We start from the raw sequence: 18,902 nt of genomic DNA, 5'->3' as shown, positions 1-18,902 counted from the left end.
CTGGTTAAAATGCCAAGGGGAGATCTGTAATTATTACACCTGGCAGAAGCACATGCCTGCAAATGACCAGAATGGTGGTTACTATTTTTAAAGCAGGAATGTCGTTAAAAGCTCAGGGTTTTGAAATATAAAACAGCCACATATCTTCTCCAGCTTCTGATTGCTAGGTTGCTTTGTTACAGTTATGAGAAAAAATCCAGGTGTCTGTGATTCTGCAAAGTAGTTTAGGTCTGGTATATAATGGGGTTATTAATGCTTGGAACTGAGCTACTTGGCAGAGTGGTATAGAAGCTGGACAGCATCCAGCTTGAGCCCTAAACCCTGGATGCTTAATTCACGCCACACAGCAGCAGCCTCCTTCTATTCATGGAGACACTCTCAATACAGAGATACATAGTGTTCTGTAGGAGATTAGGTTTAGTTTATTTATGACATGTGATCTGAATGCATATAATGAGAATCTGGCTGGCAGTTTGTTTTTATTACAAATTATCATAGAGTAATAGGGCTTTTCAAAACATCTTTAATCTTTCAGGTATGTTTTCCAAGAATTTCTGCAACATTCTCTGCAATAGAGGCATTTTCCCCCCTTTAAACAAGTGACTGAAAACTACAGAAAGACATTGACTGACAGACATCCCTTTGCTCAAAGTTTTCCTATGTTTGCAGATCCCTAGAGACTGCCTTCTGTTTGTATTGAGGTTGAAATGTGTGATCTATTACAAAAGCATTCCCTGAAAATAGAGGGTCTTCAAAACACAGTAGGTTTTACTCTCCACACCCCCCACACCCCCCTTACTTCAGTGGTGGCAAAAATAACAATTGTCCCCTGGAAAATGAAACTCATTGCTATGGTAACTAATGAAGGTTGCATCATTCTAGCACACATTTTTTAAAGCCTAGATTTCAACATGGGTAGACGCCCGTCTTATTTTATTCGGTAACTTAGCAACCTGTGGTATACTGTTTGTCACCACCCCTAATTTTTTCTCTCAGAAAAGTGACCTATATAGTGTTTTTTTTTTTTGTTTTTTTTTAATTGTAGCTAGCCCTAGCTGGTTTGGCTCAGTGTATAGAGAGAGCATCAGCCTACGGACTGAAGGGTCCCAGATTCTATTCCAGTCAAGGGCGCATGCCTGGGTTGCGGGCTCAATCCCCAGTGGGGGGCATGCAAGAGGCAGCAGATCAATGATTCCCTCTCATCATTGATGTTTCTATCTCTCTCTACTTCTCCTTTCCTCTCTGAAATCAATAAAAATATATTTAAAAAAAATTGTAGCTATGTTTTTCTGTGAATTTGGTTCATTTCTTAGGTATGTTTATAATGACCTTATTTTCCGGCCCCAAAATTAGGACATGTGGGATGCCTGAGAAGTAAAGGGTTTTTCTTCTACTTCCTTGGTGTCTCACATTAAGGTCTTCACAGGGCTTTGTTGTTCTACACTTCTTAACTGTTGTTATTCAGCGGTTTGTCTTTGGCCCTCTTTTTCTAATTCGTGTATTAGTATTTATTAATTATTGTATTATTTTCTTTTTTATTATTTATAAATTTTTTATTAAATTTATTAAGGTGATGTTGTTTGATATGATTTCAGTCTTCTTAAATTTATTGAGACTTGTTTTGTGTCCTAATATGTGTTCTATCTTAGAAAGTGTTCCATGTACACTTGAAAAGAACGTATATTCTGCTTTGGGGTGAAATACTCTGAAGATATCAATGAAATCCATCTGATCTAGTGTGTCATTTAAGGCTGCTGTTTCCTTGTTGACTTTCTGTCTGGAAGATCTATCCATTGATGTCAATGGGGTATTGAAATTCCCTACTATGACTATATTATTATCAGTCTCTCTATGTCCATCAAGATTTGTTTTACATATTTAGGTACTCCTATGTTGGGTGCATAAATGTTTACAAGGATTATATCCTCTTGTTGGATTTCTCTTTTTATCATTATGTTCTTTATCTCTTACTGTAGACTTTGTTTTGAAGTCTATTTTATCTGATTAAGTATGGATACCCCAGCTTTTCTTTTCATTTGCATTTGTATGAAGTATCTTTTCCCACCTCTTTACTTTTAGTCTGTGTGTATCTTTTGTTCTGAGGTGGGTCTCATGTAGATAGCATATATATGGATCTTGTTTTCTTATCCACTCAGCTGCCCTTTGTCTTTTTTGTTGTTGTTGTTTTGTTAATTCTCACCTAAGGATATTTTTTCCATTGATTTTTAGAGAGAGTGGAAGGAAGGGGATGGGGGAGATGCACATCGATTGGTTGCCTTCCACAGGCACCCCAACCAGGGCAGGGGATAGAATCTGCAACCAGGAATGTGCCCTTGACTGGGAATCGAACTCATGACTCTTCAGTGCACGGGCCATGCTCTGGCCACTGAACCCACCTGCCAGGGCCTCTAGTCTTTTGATTGGAGCATTGAAGCCATTTACATTTCAAGTGATTATTGATAGGTACATATTTATTGCCACTTTATTCTTTATAACTGTGTTCCTCTATTTTGTTTTCTTTTCCACCACCACCTCCTCCTTCTCACTTCCTCCTCCTCCTCCTTCTTCTTCAGAAGACCCTTTAACATTTCTTGTAATACTGCTTTTGTGTTAACAGACTCCTTTAGCTTTATCTTGTCTTGGAAGCTCTTTATTTTTCCTTCAATTTAAAATGATAGCCTTGCTGGGTAAGGTAGACTTGTAGGTCCTTGCTTTTCATGACTTTGAATATTTCATGCCAGTCACTTCTGGCCTGAAATGTTTCTATTGAGAAATCAGCTTATAATCTTATGTGAGCTCCCTTGTAGGTAACTATCTGTCTTTCTCTTGCGGCTGTTAAGATTCTCTCTTTGTCTTTAACCTTTGCCATTTTAATTATGATGTGTCTTGATGTGGGTCTCTTTGGGTTCATCTTGTTTGGCACTCTGGACTTATGTCTTTCCTTTACCAGGTTAGGGAAATTTCAGTCATGCTTTCTTCAAATAGGTTCTAGATCCCTTGCTCACTCTCTTCTCCTTCTGGTTACCCCAATGATGTAGATTTTGTTACGCTTCATGTTGTCCCAAAGATCTTTAACTGTCCTCATTTTTTAAAATTCTTTTTTTCATTTTGCTCCTCTGACTGGGTGTTTTCTGTTACCTTGTATTCCAAATTGCTGATTTGATACTCTGCTTCATCCAACCTACTATTTATTCCTTCTAGTGTATTCTTCATTTCTGATTTCTTTTTAATGGTTTCTATGTCTTTTTTTATGCTTGCTTTCTCTTTTTTGAAGTCCTCACCAAGTTCCTTGACCATCCCTATAACTATTTTTTTGAATTCTGTATGCTATAAGTTGCTTGCCTCCATTTAATTTAGCTGTTTTTCTGGAAATTCTCCTTCATTTGGGGCCTGTTTCTTTGTCTCCTCATTTTACCTTTCTCTTTGTGTTTATTTCTCTGTGTTAGGTATATCTTCTAAGACTCCCAGTCTTGGTAGTGTGGTCTTATGTAGTAGGTGTCCTGTGAGCCCCAGGGTTCAGTTTCCTTGATCACCTGAGCTGGGTGCTCCAAGAATGTCCCTTATGTGGGTTATGTAGGCCTTCCTGTTGTAACTGCATCTTCCTTGCTCTTGGTCCATTCATATGTGAGGTTGACCCTCAGGTTGGCTGACTATGAGGATCAACCTCGACCACAGCATACAAGTTGTTCTACAGATGCTGACCCCATGCTGAGCCTGGTACCTGCTGAGATCTCCCTTTGGATCTAACTTGTGAAGCTAACTGTATCCTGCTCTGATGTTATCTGAAGCTGGCCACTGGGTGTGTTGATTCTGGGGCCTTTGGGAGGGACTCTGGTGCAGGTCAATGTCAGATGCTGTCTGTGCCTGGCCTTTGGCAACATATTTGGAGCTACCAGCAATCCATAGTTTGTGGCTGCCTCTGCTGGGCCCGAGTGTGCACAGGAAGTATCAAGCTGAGCACCGAGGCTAGCTTTCACCAGCACTGGGCCCAGGAGCAGGTCAGCAAAAGTCCCAAGACACCCTGAAGTCTGCTTTCACCGGCCTCTACCTGCTCAGTTGCTGAAAGAGCCTCTGGTGGTATGCGGTACCACCTCATGAATTGCATAAGGTAGGTTCCCAGTGAGGCACCAGGTAGGGGTGAGTGGTGTTCACCAGATTGATACAGGTTCAAACTCAGCGCCAGTGATGGGTCTGAGGCCCTTCAGCAAAGGTCCCAGGTCTACCTGTCACCCGCCAAGGGTCCACAGACCTCTGTGGTGGGGTAGGGTCTCAGGGAGTTGTCAGGTTGAGTTGCCAGGTTGAGCAGAGTCTATCAAGCCCAAACAGTCCCAAGATTTGGCAGCCTGAAGAGAGGGCTCTGCACTGCTTGGGAGTGAGAGGGGAAAATGTCCCCCGTTCTAAAATCACATAACTCTGTCCAAGAATTTGCCTGGATCCCTTGCTCAACAGTGTGGAGCTGCTGTGAGTTGGGAGGATGGGGCCAGGGGATCTCTGTGAGGGGAAGGTGCCAGTGATGCTTGGGGGAAGGTGGGAGGAGTGGCCCCTGACCCAGAGCCACACAAATCAGTTTGCCCCAGATTCTTCCCTGACCTTAGCAGGGTGGGGCCTGGAGAACAGAAGGTGGGGTTTGAGGGCATAAGCCAGTCAGGTTCATGAAAAAGTGGGGCGAATGGCCCCCACTCCAAAGCCACACCACTCAGTCACTGACACCCCCTGAGTCTGCCTATATCTCTCTGCCCTGTCCCTAGTAGCTGACTTCTCAGCAGGGAGTCCAGAGGGTGGGGCTATTGCATTCCCCTAGGCTGATGCTATAAGGAGGGGAGTGTTCCACTCAGGAAAGATGAAGTCTGTGGTACAGAAGAGTGACTCAGCACAGGAGTCCCAGCAGCTGTCCCATTAGCTCTCTCCCTAGAGCCACAAACCCCAGTCTCTTTACTCAACTGCAGTCCGTTCTCCCGTCCTCTGTGCATTGACTCTTTAGGAGGGTACCTGTTTCCCTAGCAGACTTCTGTCTCTCCCTGGCATACAGAATTCCCACTGACTTTCTCAGCCAGATGTTATGTGCCTTCCCGGCTCTGGTGCTCTGGGCTGGAGAGTCCGTAGGGGGTTGAGACCTTACAGTCCTTAGGGGGAGCCTTTGCAGCTGAGATGTCCCTCTGGAATCTCACATCCATGGGAGTGAGGCCAGCTCTTTTCACACCTCCACCTTTCCCACTAGTCTTGATATGGCTTCTTCCATAAATCCTTGGTTATATGACTTCTATTCAGCTAGTCTTCAGTTGGTTAATCAGGTTTATTGTTCTATATTTTAGTTGTAATTCTAGTTTGGTTTTGGGAGGAGTGTAACATCTACCTAGTCCACCACTATTTTGGATCCTTCCGACCTGGAAAATGGGCCTGTTGCAGCACTCTTTTAGGAGTAGCTAAGACACTAGACATGGAAGAACCTTAAACAGTAATGAAATGCAACAACAGAGGCTATTAATGCCAGGTACCACATGAGTCTTCAATCTTACCAGTCCTCTTTTATACTTATTCACCAATGACTTAGCTATTGCTTATGTGCTGGTGTCTCTCACATCTTAATTTTCAGCTCAGGTCTTGCTGCTGGACTTCAAGTAGGTAGTTCAATCCTTGACAGCCCTAACTGGATCATCTCCAAACTCTGCAAGTGCAAATGAAGTCAACATTGTCTTCCAAAAAACTCACTTATTGATGAATGGCACGCAGCACCCTACTTCCAATCAGCCCCAAGTCCAGAGGCTTCTTCTTTTTAAATGCTCTAATATGTGTCCTCTTTCTTCTAGGCCTCATTCTTTTTTGTCTGGTTTACTACCTACATCATTGTCCCGGTTACTTCAGGGTAATGAGGCTTATTCCAGGTGTAAGGGCAGAAAAAATAATTTTCCTCCCACATTTCTAACTTCTTCTGCTGGACTAATAATCAAATTAACAGGAGAAAATGACCAGATTTATTATGTATATACATATGGAGCTTCCATAAGGATATGAGATATGAAGGCACATTGGGCAGTTGAGCCTTGTATGCCCTTCTGGACAAAGGAGAGGGAAGTAGGGGTCTGGGACTTCAAAGGGAAAGTAGGCAATTCACAGGCTGATGAGAAAGAGCAAACATGGAAATCAAACCAACAAACTTGCTTGGATCCTTCCTGTCTGCCACACTTAATTCACAGATTCTGAGGCGAATATGCTAAAGTTTCCTTCCTGAAGCAGGTTTATCTGAATTCCTTGAGGCAGGTAAAGGGGGAGGGTCAAAGGTTCTTTCTGAGTCTTTTGTTTCTGAAAAATAACCAGCTTAAAATATTCACTGTCTCAAAAGGCATATTTTGGGATGGCAAACTCTAGTGCCCTTCACAGGCTTCTCCCAAACAAACAAAATTATGGTTTTATGAGTGGCTGCTTATCCTCTAGCAGCTCCGCATTGTCCTCAAAGTAAAATCCTGACATAGAAAGCCCTACGTGGCCCTAGGTGGCCCCCTGCCTGCTGCTTTGTCCAGCTTGATTCTCATTGTTACCACCTTGCCCCCTCCCTGCTTGCTCTTTCCTGATAGGAACATGCTACCTCTCCCTTTCCTCCTTTCCTCTGGTAAGTGCCTCCTTATCCTGTATTTCCGACACCATCACCTCTGGGAAGCTTTCTCTAACATTTCCTAGCCCAGGCCATGTCGGCTACTGGGCTGAGGGCTGCCTGGAAGGAAGATATACCCATTCTAGTTAAGATTGTAGCTTAGGGAGGCACTAGATTCAGTTCCTTAGAGGGAGTTGGGGTGGAATGGGAAATAGCATGGTAATATCATTCCCTTTCTTATTTCTTTAGGGATGAAATAGATACTGGAGCTGTAGAATAAAGGCTTTATTGAAATATATTTTATTGACTTTTTTACAGAGAGGAAGGAAGAGGGATAGAAGAGTTAGAAACATCGATGAGAGAGAAGCATCGATTAGCTGCCTCCTGCACACCCCCCACTGGGGATGTGCCCGCAACCAAGGTACATGCCCTTGACCGGAATCGAACCTGGGACCCTTGAGTCCGCAGGCCGACGCTCTATCCACTGAGCCAACCCGGCCAGGGCCGTAGAATAAAGGCTTTATAGTTCCTTCCCATTATCCTACCCAGCACAGTGTAAAGATATTTTGGTGTCAGCCCAGTTTCTTTGCTGCCATGTCTGCACAAGGCCTCTGTGCAGATGTAATTAGAGAACTTCCTGATAGTGGACAGATGGGAGGTGAGTGACTATAGAGAGGGATTTTTAAAAAAACATCTTTATTGTTGAAAGTATTACATATGTTCCATTCCCCCCCCCCCCCCCCCGCATTGACCCCTTCTAGCCTGCCCCAGGCCTTCACTGCCCTATTGTCTGCCCACGAGTTATGCATATATTCATACAAGTTCTTTGGTTGATCTCTTCCCACCACCTACCAATCCCCTCCTTCCCACTGAGATTCGACAATCTGTTCCATGCTTCTGTGTCTCTGGATGTATTTTGTTCATCAGTTTATTTGTTGACTAGATTCCACAGATGAGTGAGATCATGTGATACTTTGTCTTTCTCTGACTGGCTTATTTCGCTTAGCATAATACTCTCCAGGGACCTCCATGCTGTCTAGAGAGGGATTTTTGACTGATTCTTTTGATCTGTCACAAACAATGAGCACCACTTTTGGACATGGTGTGGGGCTTGGCCCTGGGTAGATGCCAAGTATGATAAAATGTGATTCCTTCTCTGATTTTATTTAGAGCTCAATGAAAGAGCAAACCAGCTCGGATCATAGTGGAGATTTGATAAATGCTACAATTGATCTATTTTTACCTTGGAAAAAAAGGGAAACTTTTTTAGGTTTAAGGACTAATATTTAAGGCTAATATTTAAAAGTAATTTTTTTACTTGTTGACATGTAGTCAGCTGGGTCCAACACAATAAGATTATGCTGTTTTCAAAATAGCCCAGCCACTGGCTTACCTTGCCTTCCTGTTTTTGAAGTGAGCATTGCTTCTCTCTCCCAGCTCTCCTGTTTCTTGAGGGAGAGGATGAGGCGGGGAGAAGAAAACAGGACCACACAAGGTGGGCAGTGCATTGTATGTGGTCCTGTCAGGCTTTGTGTCGGGGGTGAATGTAGTTGCCCTGCATTTCAGCTTGGTCTGCATTTTTCTTCTCCAATACACTGACCTCTACTGGCTTCACGATGACTCTTAATCACAGCTGTGTTTTTTTCTGAAATTTCTTTTAAGGAAAAAGATTTTCACTCATTATTAAAAGCTTTTTGTTTTGCTTTTTAAATATGATTTTAAGAAAAATTAATACTTACATGCTTTGTATACTGGAATTTACATTTATCTAGGAAATTCCAGCCATCCCAATTGTATATTTGACCTCTCGGATGTAATACCTTTTTTCTTTTTAAAATTTCCATTATACATCTAAAGTTAAGGGAACAGATACTTTTCTTGAAATTTTTATAGATTGTAAAATTTATCAATTGTTCTAATGTTGTTCTAATGTTGGTGTAAGGAAGGTAGTATGCTTATTTATTTTATTTTTTAAAGAGATTCTTTTTCTTTCTTTTTTAAAAATTGGTTTGAGCAAGAGAGAAACATTAATCAGTTGCCTCCTGAACATGCCCTGACCAGATTTCAAACCCACAACTTGGGTATGTGCCCTGACCGGGAATTGAACCACCCACCTGTTGGTGTGTGGGACTATGTGTTCCAACCAACTGAGCTACACTGGCCAGGAAAGAAGAGCACTGAATTTAAAATGTAACTAGTGAGCATCAGTAGTTAGGGCAAATTACTTAAGTTCTATGGGCCTTAGATTTTCACCTCTAAAGGATGATTTTGTTTCTTAGGGCTATTTTAGGGATGAAATGTATAGGCAAAGTGTTTCAGGGGCTATTTCTATAGAAAAAAATTTTACTATTATTAAAATTCAAAATTAATATTATCCTGCCACTCTTTTGACCTATATAACTAGTTTTTAAAAATCTTAAAGCAGCACTGACTGGGTGGCTGAGTTGATTGGGGTGTTCATCTGTGTACACAAAAAGGTGGGGAGTTCGATTCCTGGTCAAGGCACATACCTAGATTCTGGGTTTGATCCCCGGTAGGGGGGCATACAGAGGCAACTGAATGATGTTTCTCTCTCACATCGGTGTTTCTCTTTATATATAAAAAGAAAGAAAGAAAGGGAAAATCAGTGGAAGCATCCTTAAGTGAGGATTAAGAAAACAAATTAAAACAAACCTGCACTAGTTATATTTATGCGTAACGCTTCACAAATTTGTGCATCATCCTTGAGCACAGGCTGTGCTAATTTTCTTTGTATCATTTCAATTTTAGTATATGTGTTGCGCAAGCAAGCATGAGGCGTACTTTCTTTACTGGGATTTTTAGAAACACTAATGTATATTTTAGTATATTTATATACACTAATATATAGGGTGTCCCCAAAAATGTATACATACTGTATAGCTCAATTGATGTTTCTTTCTTTTCAGATTTAACCCATTGGAATTAATAATTATTTGAAGTTTGTATACATTTTTGGAAATACTCTGTATATCTTCTATATAAATAAAAATGTAAATGTTCGTTTGTTCAAAATCTTAAATCCCCGAAAGTTCTTCACCGATTGCTTTGAAATTTTGACACAACGTTGCATTCAAATACACGCGTGTTATTATGTACCTTATACCTACTATTATATAGATGTCACACCTGTGACAGGTAAAAACATGCTTTTTTTGAAAAACAGCGCCATCTGTTGGACGTAAAAGCAACACACACTATACTAAATATTTTACGATTCCATTTCAATGTTGATAATGATTGAAGATTTGTGCTTAGAAATCGCGAACAAAGTTCTCAATCAATTGGGAATGCCATCACCAAATCGATCTGCTGTTGCTTCGTTCGATGTAGAATTGCGTCGTGAACAAAATCCAACATGAGTGATCTTTTGTCGTATGTGCAATCAAATATTCCTAAGCTAACAAAAAGGCATTTATGATCAAATAATGCAAACTGTCAATAACGGGGTTGGAGAAATCTTCTTCTTAGATGCGCCAGGAGGAACTGGTAAAATGTTCCTAATTAGATTGATTCTGGCAGCAATTTGATCCCAAAATGACATAGCCTTAGCTCTTACGTCTTCCGGAATAGCTGCAACATTGCTACCAGGTGGAAGAACTGCTCATTCCGCTTTGAAATTGCCATTGAACATGCAATTCATTGAAACTCCCACATGCAACATTTCCAAAGCATCTGGCATGGCAAAAGTATTGCAGAAATGCAAACTTATTGTTTGGGATGAATGCACAATGATGCACAAAAAATCGCTCGAGGCTCTTGATCTATCATTGCAAGATTTGCGTGGAAACATCAGACCATTTGGGAACACATTAATATTGCTTGCAGGAGATTTCAGGCAAACATTACCTGTAATTCCTCGATCGACACCAGCGGATGAAATAAATGCTTGCCTGAAATACTCTACTTTGTGGCGACACGTAAAGACGTTAAAATTAACTACAAATATGCGTGTCCAGCTGCAAAACGATCCATCAGCTGAGATATTCTCACATCAATTGCTGGAAATTGGGAACGGAAAGGTGCCAGTTGATCTGACCTCAGGACGAATTTCATTGCCTCATAACTTCTGCAATTTAGTGACATCAAAAGAAGAATTGGTTGAAAAAGTATTTCCCAATATTCAAACCAATTATAAGATCACGATTGGCTGAGTGAACGAGCTATTCTTGCGGCCAAGAACAAAGACGCCTATGAACTTAAAAATATTATTCAGTCTAACATTTAAAGCGAAGCAGTCACATACAAGTCCACCGACACTGTTGTGGAAGCAGATGAAGCGGTTAATTATCGAACAGAATTTTTGAATTCACTCGATCTGCCAGGGATGCCACTGCAAGTACTGCAATTGAAAATTGGCGTGCCAATTATCATGTTGCGAAATATCAACCAGCCAAAGCTTTGCCACGGCACGCGGCTTGCAGTAAAAAAATTAATGAGCAACGTCGTAGAAGCAACAATCTTGACAGGACCTTTCAAAGGTGAAGTTGTCCTCATTCCTCGCATTCCTATGATTCCAATGGATACACCATTTCAATTTAAGAGATTGCAGTTCCCAATTCGATTGGCGTTTGCAATCACCATCAACAAAGCTCAGGGCCAATCTTTAGAATTGTGCGGTTTAGATCTAGACAGGGATTGCTTCTCACATGGACAATTATATGTTGCGTGTTCTAGAGTCGGCAAACCAGACAATCTCTATATTTGCACAGACAAAGGAACAACAAAAAATATTGTATACCCACAAGCATTGTGCAATTAAACATATTAGAAACGTGAGCCTTCTCTTTTCTTTCTTTTCCATTTAACCAGACTGAACCATAGCACACGTGGCTGGGTACAGCTAGTAAGACACATATTCATATGTATGTATATATACACTGAGTGGCCAGATTATTATGACCTCTGAACGCATAATTATCTGGCCACTCAGTGTGTGTGTGTGTGTGTGTGTGTGTGTGTGTGTGTATGTGTGTATTAGAGGCCCGGTGCATGAAATGTGTGCACTGGTGGGGGGGGGGGGGTGGTGTCCCTCAGCCCAGCCTGACCCTCTCCAATCTGGGACTCCTCAAGGGATGTCTGACTGCCCTCTCACAATCCAGGACTGCTGGCTCCCAACTGCTTGCCTGCCTGCCTTCCTGATTGCCCCTAACCGCTTCTGCCTGCCAGCTCCCCTGCCAGCCTGATAGATGCCTAACTGCTCCCCTGCCAGCCTGATTGCCCCCAGTGCCCTCCCCTGCAGGCCTGGTCACCCCTAACTACCCTCCACTGCAGGCCTGGTCACCCCTAACTGCCCTCCCCTACAGGCCTGGTCCCCGCTAACTGCTCTCCCCTGCAGGCCTGGGTCCCCCACAACTGCCCTTCCCTGCAGGCCCAGTTGCCCCTAACTTCCCTCCTCTGCCTGCCTGGTCACCCCTAACTGCCCTCCCCTGCAGGCTTGATTGCCCCCAACTGTCCTCCCTTGCAGGCCTGGTTCCTCCCAACTACCCTCCCCTGCTGGCCATCTTGTGGTGGCCATCTGTGTACACATGGGGGCAGCCATCTTTGACCACATGGGGGCAGCCATCTTGTGTTGGAGTGATGGTCAATTTGCATATTACTCTTTTATTAGATAGGATAGAAGTCTGGTGCATGGGTGGGGGCTGGCTGGTTTGCCCTGAAGGGTGTCCTGGATCAGGGTGGGGGTTCCCTTGGGGCATGAGGTGGCCTGGGCGAGGGGCCTGTGGTGGTTTGCAGGCCGGCCACGCCCCCCCGGTGACCCAAGTGGAGACCCTGGTATCTGGGATTTATTTATCTTCTATAATTGAAACTTTGTAGCCTTGAGCAGAGGCCAGGACCAGCCAGGGTGGGTGGGAAGCTAGTCTTCCTCCATCGCTGGGGGCAACCCAAGCCTCCTGCTTGCTCCAGCTCCATGGCTGCTGCCATATTTTTTGGGTTAATTTGCATACTCGCTCCTAATTGGCTGGTGGGCATGGCTTGTGGGCGTAGCAGAGGTACGGTCAATTTGCATATTTCTCTTTTATTAGATAGGATATATTAGAGGCCTGGTGCATGAATTCATGCATGGGTGGGGTCCAGCCAGCCTGGCCTGGGGGAGGGGACATGGGCGGTTGGCCGGCCTGCCTGCAGGTTGAACTCCTGGTCGAGGGGACAATTTGCATATTAGCCTTTTATTATATAGGATATACACTGAGTGGCCAGATTATTATGTGTTCAGAGATCATAATAATCTGGCCACTCAGTGTATATCAATATCATAAATATGTAACTGTAGATCATTTGAATGGCAATTACATGTGGAGCTATGTGCACATAGGTTGTTATACTACTGTGATGTTAGATGAATCAATGCTCATCTTTCAGATGTAGAAATTATAAAGTGACATGTATCATATATCATGTATATCGTGCATGTCAGGTACATCATGTATATCACATGTCTCATATATATATATATATATATATCATCTTGTAATTTAACTGCTGTAAAGGAGGAAGAAGAGATGTATTTCGTGTAGGCAACCAGCAGTCTCTGCTACCTTGGACTAACACCTACTTTTATTCATCCAACAAGTATTTTTCATATATTTTCCATATACCATACACTCTGCCAAGTTCTGGGTAGACAGTCTTTGTCCTCATGCTTATTTTCTAGTGGGAGAATCAGATAATAATTACGTTTACATGCATGTAGATCACATAATAGATTGTGGCGAGTGCAGTGAAGGAAATAAATGAAATAGGTAATGCCATCCCTCCAGAGTCATTGCTTCCTAATCCTTATGCCCTTCCCTACCTTTCCTACATGGCCTTACATAGATATATAATAGCTCACAGCTTTTATCTCTAATCCCTTATCTCTAATCTTTTAATGATATGTTTACTTATCTGTCCACATAGAACTCCTGCACAATGCCTGGGACATCACAGATGTCTCAGTACATGTTAATGAAATGCATAAAGGAATGGATAAATAATTAATAGGACACCTTTATAGATTGAGTATAAAATACCTTATATCAAGGATTAAAGTGTTCAATATGTTGACAAAGCAGGAAAAGTATTGGATCTTGGATTTTCCCATGCTTTGGCTGATTAATTCATTTTTAAACAATAGTGATGATAATGACAATGATATTTGTTGGCAAAAATTGAATGCTTGCTGTGTGCCTGTGCTCTCTTGCAATCCCTGAAGGCCCAATCCAAACTCTCCTTTAGTTTTAAATGTTCTATTTAATCTTCACAACTACTTCACATAATAGGTTGTAATTATAATTCTCATTTTTCATTAATTAGGAACTCAGTCAAAGACACATCCAATATAAATGTTAAAAAGTGAACTAATGACTCTCACCCATAATCTAGTCTTTTTTCAGTATTCCTCATCTCAGTGAATCGACAGCATCATCTGTGTATTTGGAAAAACCCAAAACTTAAGGAAAGACACTCCTTTCCTTTACCTTCTCTATCAGTTAACATTTATTCAGATCCTGGTAACAAAATCTACCTAACAGTGGCTTAAGGTAAAAGGAGATAAAATTATTTCACAAACAAGTCTAAAGTTAGTCTAAAGATTGTTTGATCAGTGTTGTTATTGAGGCCTGGCTCTTTCTGGCTTTCATCTCTGCCATCTTCAGTGCATTGGCTTTTGTCAAGCTTGTTGTCACATCACTGAAAATGATTTCCTCAACTTTAGGCAAAGCCTTTATTGATTATTCTTTTAAAATTTTTATTGTGCTGAAATTTATAATAACATACAATTAACCACTTTAAAGTGTATAATTCATCTTGATGTTTAGTGCATGCATTCATGGTTGTGCAACCACCAGCTCTCTAGTTTAAAAACTTTTTCATCACCCCAGAAGAACACTTTATTACCCATTAAGTAATCACTCCCCATCCATCCCTACCTTCATCCCTTGGCAACCTCTAAACTGCTTTCTGTCCCTATGGATTTGTCAATTCAGGACCTTTCATATTAAAGGAATCATCCAATATGTGATTTTTAAAAAATCTGGCTGCTTTTATTTAGCATAATGTTTTTGAGATTCATCAAAATTTAACATATATCAGTACTTCATTCTTTTGAATGGTCATTATATGTATACACTAGAGGCCTGGTGCACGAATTTGTGCACCAGTGGGGTCCTTTGGCCTGGCCTATGGACATCCCCCGAGGGGTTCCAGGTTGTGAGAGGGTGCAGGCCAGGCCGAGGGACCCTACCGGTGCACGATTGGGGCCGGGGAAGGACCACGGGAGGGCTCCAGGGCGTGTCTGGCCCATCTGGCCCAGTCCTGATTGGCCGGACCCCAGCAGCAAGCTAATCTACAGGTCAGAGTGTCTGCCCCCTGCTGGTCAGTGCATGTCATAGCTACCAGTTGAACGGTAGAACGGTCGCTTAGGCTTTTATATATATAGATGTTGTGTTTTTATTTTCTTTTATCTCAAAGTATGTTCTAGTTTTCCTAATGAGTTCTCTTTTATTCATTAGTTGTTTAAGGTTATGATGTTTAATTTCTACATATTTGTGATTTTTCCAGTTTCCCTCATTGATTATAGTGTTTCATTTATTTGTGGTTGGAGAGGATATTTTCTATGATTTCATTCTTTTGAAGTATATTGAGAATTGTTTTATGGCTTAACATATGGCCTGTTCTGGAGAATGTTGCATGTGCACTTCAGAAAAAAGTGTGTTCTGCTTTCATTGGGTGGAGTGTTCTCTATGTCTGTTATGTCTAGGTGGTTTATAGTCAAGTCATCTATTTCCTTTTTGATCTTCTGTCTAGATGTTCTGTTCATTATTGAAAATGGTGTATTGAAGTATCCAATCATTATTGAAGAACTATTGATTTCTCTTTTCAATTTGTCAATGTTTACTTGATACCATTTTTTACTCTGTTTTTTGGCACATACATATTTACAGTTATAGTAGCTTCTTGATGAATTGGATGTTTTGTCAATACACAGTGTCCTTCTTTATCTCTTGTAACAATTTTTGACTTAAAAACATTTTGTGTGTTATTAGGATAGCTCCTCTAGCTTTCTTGTATTTCACCTCTTTTCAAAAAAATTTATTAAATTACTAGCGTTCCCGTTGCAGGAAAAATCCTGCAATAGGGTTTCCTGCTGCACTCTACCCTGCCCTGCCTGCTTTCCTCCCTTGTCCCCCACCCCGCCTTCTCCGCCAGCCCCCCTGCTTTTCTCCCTTCTCCGCCAGCCTGCCCGCTCTTCTTCCCTCTCCCCTGGCCCCGCCTCTGCTCTTCCCTTCTCCCCCGGCCCCGCCTGCGCTCCTCCCTTCTCCCCCGCCCCGCCTTCTCCGCCAGCCCGCCTGCTTTTCCCTTCTCCCCCGGCCCCGCCTGCGCTCCTCCCTTCTCCCCCGCCCCGCCTTCTCCGCCAGCCAGCCTGCTTTTCCCTTCTCCCCCGGCCCCGTCTCCGCTCCTCCCTTCTCCTCCCCCCGGCTTGCTTGCTTCTCTGCAGCTTTGCTCCCTTCTGCAGCTCTTGGCTTCTTTCTATGCTGTCTTGATATGCAAATTAGCCTCCATCTTTGTTGGCTTGGCTGGTGGGCGTGGCTTGGGTGTAGCGAAGGTGCAGTCAATTTGCATATTTGTCTATTATTAGGTAGGATTAGGGTGACATTTATTAATAAAATTATATGTTTCATATGTCAGTTCTATAATGCATCATCTGTATGTTGTAGTTCACCACCCCAAGTCAAGCCTCCTTCCATACCATTTATCTCCCCATTACCCTCTTTACCTCTTCCCAATACTCTTTCTCTGGTAATTACCATACTATTTCTCTGGTAATTACCAAAACTCTATGCCTATGAGTTTTTTTTTTTCTTTGCTTAATCCGTTCACCTTTTTCACCCAGCCCCCCAACTGCCCTTCCCTCTGACAGCTGTCATTCTGTTCTCTGTATCTATGAGTCTGTTTCTAATTTATTTTGTTCATTAGTTTCCACATATAAATAAAATCACATGCTTCTTATAATTCTCTGACTAGCTTATTTCACTTAGCATAATACTCTCCAGGTCTATCCACACTGTCGCAAAAGGTAAGATTTCATTCTTTTTTTTTTTGCATTTGAGTAGTATTCCATTATATAAATATACCACAGGTTTTTTATCCACACCTCTACTGATGGACACTTGGCGGCTCCCAAATCTTGGCTATTGGAAAAAATGCTGCTATGAACATAGGGATGCATACATTCTTTTGAATTAGTGTTTTGGGTTTCTTTGGATGTAGTCCCAGAAGTGGAATTGCTGAGTTATAAGGCTGAGTTATATTTTTGTGTGTTAATCCTCACCGAGGATATTTTTCATTGATTCTTAGAAAGAGTGGAAGGGAGGAGGAGGGACAGAGAGAGAGAAACATCGATGTGAGAGAGACACATTGATTGGTTGCCTCCCACATACACCCCTACCCAGGCCAGGGATCAAGCCTACAACTGAGGTACGTGCCCTTGACTGGAATCAAACCCAGGACCCTTCAGTCCATGTGCCAATGCCCTACCAACTAAGCCAAATTGGCTAGGGTGACAATTCAATTTTTAATTATTTGACTTAACTCCATGCTGCTTTCTACAGTGGCTGCATCAATCTGCATCCCCACCAACAGTGCATGAGGCTTTCCTTTTTCCACATTCTTGCCAATACTTGTTGTTTGTTGATTTATTGATGGTACCATTTGGACATGAGTGAGATGATATCTCATTGTTTTTAATTTGCATTTCTTTGATGATTAGTGACATTGAGCATCATTTCATAAATCTATTGGCCATCTGTATGTCCTCTTTGGACAACTGTCTATTCTGATCCTTTGCTCATTTCTTAATTGGATTTTTTTATTTTAATGTCGAGTTTTATAAGTTCTTTGCAAATTTTGAATATTAATCCCTTATCAGATATGTCAGCAAGTATGTTCTTCCATTCAGTGGTTTGTCTTTTCATTTTGTTGGTGTTTTCCTTTGCTGTGCAAAAACATTTTAGTTTGACATAGTCCCATTAAAAAGTTTTTTTGTTTTCCTTGCCTGAGGCGAGATATAAGAAAAAATATTGCTAGGAGAAATGTCTGAGATTTTACTGCCTGTTTTCTTCTAGTATTTTTATGGTTTCGAATCTAACACTTAAGTCTTTAATACATTTTGAGTTTATTCTTTTGTATGGTGTAAGAAGATGGTCTCCTTCCTTCCTTCCTTCCTTCCTTCCTTCCTTCCTTCCTTCCTTCCTTCCTTCCTTCCTTCCTTCCTTCCTTCCTTCCTTCCTTCCTTCCTTCCTTCCTTTCCACCTATCTGTCCAATTTTCTCAGCACCATTTATTGAATAGACTTTCTTTACCCCATTGTATGTTTTTGCCTTCTTTATCAAATATTATTTGACTATAAAGGCATGGGTTTATTTCTGCGCTCTCTATTCTGTTCCATTAATCTATATGCCTATTTTTATGCCAGAACCATGCTGTTTAGAGTATAGTTTTATGCCAGTACCATGCTGTTTGTAGTATAGTTTGATATCGGTTAACATGATACCTCCAACTTTGATCTTTTTTCTTAAGACTGCTGTGGCTATTCGGGGTCTATTATGGTCCATATAAAGTTTTCGAATATGTGTTCTAGTTATGTGAAATATGCTGTTGGCATCTTGATAGGAATTGCACTGAATCTGTAGATTGTTTTGGATAACATTTTAATGATGTTAATTCTTCCTATCCATAAACATGGTGTATGCTTTCACTTATTTGTATCTTCTTCAGTTTCTTTTTTATTATTTTATTAGAGGCCTGGTGCACGGATTCATGCACCAGTGGGGGTCTCTCGGCCTGGCCTATGCTCTCTTGCAATCCCTGCAGGCCCAATCCAGACAGGGGGGAGCCCAATCCTGTGTGTTGAACGTCTGTTCTCTGGTGGTCAGTGCGCATCATAATGACAGGTTGACCAGTCTGTTTGGTCGTTCGGTCGCTTAGGCTTTTATATGTATAGATAGTTTTCCCAGTACTGATCTTTTACTTCCTTGGTCAAAATTTTCCTCGGTATTTTTTTTTTTTAAAGCAATTGTGAGTGGGATTATTTTCTTAGGTTCCCTTTCTGACTATTCATTATTGATGTATAAAAATGCAACTGATTTCTGAATATTTATTTTATATCCTACTTTACCAAATTCATTTATCAGTTCTAGTAGTTTTTGGTGGAATTGTTAGGGTTCTCTATATGAAGTATCATGTTATCTGCAAATAATGACAGTTTTACTTCTTTCTGTCCCATTCAGATGCCACATTGGCTAGGGCTCTCCATT

General features: G+C 41.6%; 1 protein-coding gene and 1 non-coding gene across 2 annotated transcripts in view; one reads left to right on the top strand and one right to left on the bottom strand.

Annotated features, from left to right (window-relative positions):
• Positions 1 to 18,902, top strand: part of WDFY2 (WD repeat and FYVE domain containing 2) — a 213,878-nt gene that overhangs the window by 62,260 nt on the left and 132,716 nt on the right. The gene's annotated exons all lie outside the window — the stretch shown is intronic.
• On the bottom strand, positions 9,276 to 9,378 carry LOC114235343 (U6 spliceosomal RNA). The gene has a single exon (XR_003621527.2). It is a non-coding gene; the product is annotated as a U6 spliceosomal RNA (small nuclear RNA).

Source organism: Eptesicus fuscus, chromosome 8, assembly GCF_027574615.1.
Source record: "Eptesicus fuscus isolate TK198812 chromosome 8, DD_ASM_mEF_20220401, whole genome shotgun sequence".
Taxonomy (NCBI): domain Eukaryota; kingdom Metazoa; phylum Chordata; class Mammalia; order Chiroptera; family Vespertilionidae; genus Eptesicus; species Eptesicus fuscus.
This window is presented reverse-complemented; position numbering and strand designations above follow the sequence as displayed.